The following is a 2,330-nucleotide window of genomic DNA, read 5'->3' as shown; positions in this document are numbered from 1 at the left end:
CAGAGAAAGACTCGGTCTCAAAAAAAAAAAAGAAAAGAAGAAAAAAGATCATGTATTGGGCCCTGAAGAAAGTCTTAAACCACTTTCAGGACAGATATCATACAGGTCCCATTCTCTGACCACAAAGCAATTCAGGAGTCAAAGATTATCAAAGAATCCCACAAATTTGAACACACACACACATGCCACCAATAATTTATAGGTCAAAGAAATCAAGAAGAAAAGAATAAAGTTAGAAAAGTTTTTAAAAAGAATAAAGTTAAATAATAATAAAAATTTCATTATATACATCAAAACTTGTGGGATACAACAACAGCAGCATTAAGGAGAAAACTGTAGCCTTTATGCTTGAATAAGAGAAAAAGGGCTAAACACTAATAAGCTATGTGTTCATATTGTGTAGATAGAAAAAGAATGCATCCTGAGAGGTGACAGAGTTCAAAAATAATAATGATAAAGAAAAAGAATGCAGGCCAGGCGCGGTGGCTCACACCTGTAATCCCAGCACTTTGAGAGGTTGAGGTGGGTTGCCTGAGGTCAGGAGTTCAAGACCAGCCCGGCTAATATCGTGAAACCCCATCTCTACTAAAAATATGAAAATTAGCCAGTCATGGTGGTGTGTGCCTGCAATCCCAGCTACTCAGGAGGCTGAGGCAGGAGAATTGCTTGAACCTGGGAGGTGGAGGTTGCAGTGAGCCGAGATCGAGCCATTGCACTCCAGCCTGGGTGACAGAGTGAGACCCTGACTCAAAAAAAAAAAAAAAAAAAGGAAAAGAAAGAAAAAAGAACATGGCGTACACAAAGAAAGTTAAAAGGACATAGTAAGCAGAAATTAATGAAATCCAAAGATATAAAGAGATCAATAAAGCCCAGAAACAGTTCTTTGTAAAAACTCATTAAAAAAAAAAGGCATAACTGTAGCCTGGCTAACCCAGAATAAAACAGAGAAAGCATAAGTAAGTATTAGAAAACACAAAGGAAGATATAACTACAGATGTTCAGAGATTTAAAAAATAAGGAAATTCAATGAACAAATTTGCATCAGTAATTTTGAAAGCTTATGCAAAACCAATCAGTTCCTCAAGCACAGTATCATCATAACAACCCAAGAAGAAATAGAACATGAATAGCTCTGTTCCCTTTAAGGAAATCAAAGCAAGCTCAAATAGTTTTCAGGTGAATTCCACCAAATTATCAAAGAAGACATTATTTCAGTTCTATACAAATTCTTTCTGACAAGAAACGCTGAAAATCCATGAACTATGCAAACATCTCAGGAAACTTGAAAAGGAACAGCAAACCAAACCCAAAGAAAGCATAGGATAGAAAATAATAAAGAGGAAAAATAATGAAATAGAAAACTAACATACAATAGAATCAACAAAGCTAAAAATCTCATCCCTGGTGAAACTGACCAAAGACAAAGAGGAATTTGGAAAAAAAAAAAAAAGTCAAGAGGGAGAAAAAGGCCAGGCGCGATGGCTCACGCTCGTAATGCCAGCACTTTGGGAGGCTGAGGTGGCTGGATCACTTGAGCCCAGGAGTTCGAGACCAGCCTGGGCAACATGGCAAGCCCTCCAACTCTACAAAAATCCAAGAAGTAGCTCTTCGAGGAAGACACAGTCATAGATGGTGTGGAGCTCTGATCTGCCCGCTCCTGCCCCTGACTCACCGCTGTTCGCAGTCACCGAGGAACAATTCGGTCAGGAAGCCGCGCAGCTGCCATGGCTTTTAAGGATACCGGAAAACACCTGTGGAACTTGAGGTGGCAATTCATGGAATTTGAATCACTCTAAGGAGCCACAACATAAAATCCCTGGAGAAGGTGTGTGCTGACTTGATCAGAGGAGCAAAGGAAAAGAATCTTGAAGTGAAAGGACAGTTCAAATGCCTACCAAGACTTTGAGAATCACTACAAGAAAAACACCTTGTGGTGAAGCTTCTAAGACATGGTGGGATCATCTCCAAATGAGAATCCATGAACGACTTATTGACTCCCACAGTCCTACTGAGACTGTTAAGCAGATTACTTCCATCAGTATTGAGCCAGGAGTTCAGGTGGAAGTCATCATTGCAGATACTTGAGTCAACTATTTTAATAAATTGATTAACAGTTGTTAAAAAAAAAATACAAAAATTAGCCAGGTGTGGTAATGCATGCCTGTGGTCCCAGGTACTTGGGAGGCTGAGGTGGGAGGTTCGCTCAAACCCAGGAGGAGAAGGACGCAGTGAGCCACGATCCGCCACTTCCGTCCAGCCTGGGCAATCGAGCAAGACCTTGTCTCTAAATAAATAAATAAATAAATAAAATGGAAATACGAAGGAATGAA

The 2,330-nt window shown here is 39.8% G+C and overlaps 1 pseudogene; it reads left to right on the top strand.

Annotated features, from left to right (window-relative positions):
• The first annotated feature begins 1,724 nt into the window (after window positions 1-1,724).
• Window positions 1,725-2,085, top strand: LOC108287171 (annotated as a pseudogene).
• Window positions 2,086-2,330: the final 245 nt, after the last annotated feature.

Source organism: Cebus imitator, unplaced genomic scaffold, assembly GCF_001604975.1.
Source record: "Cebus imitator isolate Cc_AM_T3 unplaced genomic scaffold, Cebus_imitator-1.0 Scaffold338, whole genome shotgun sequence".
NCBI classification, from domain to species: Eukaryota; Metazoa; Chordata; class Mammalia; order Primates; family Cebidae; genus Cebus; species Cebus imitator.
Note: the sequence above shows the minus strand (reverse complement) of the source record. Positions and strands in the feature narration are given on the sequence as shown.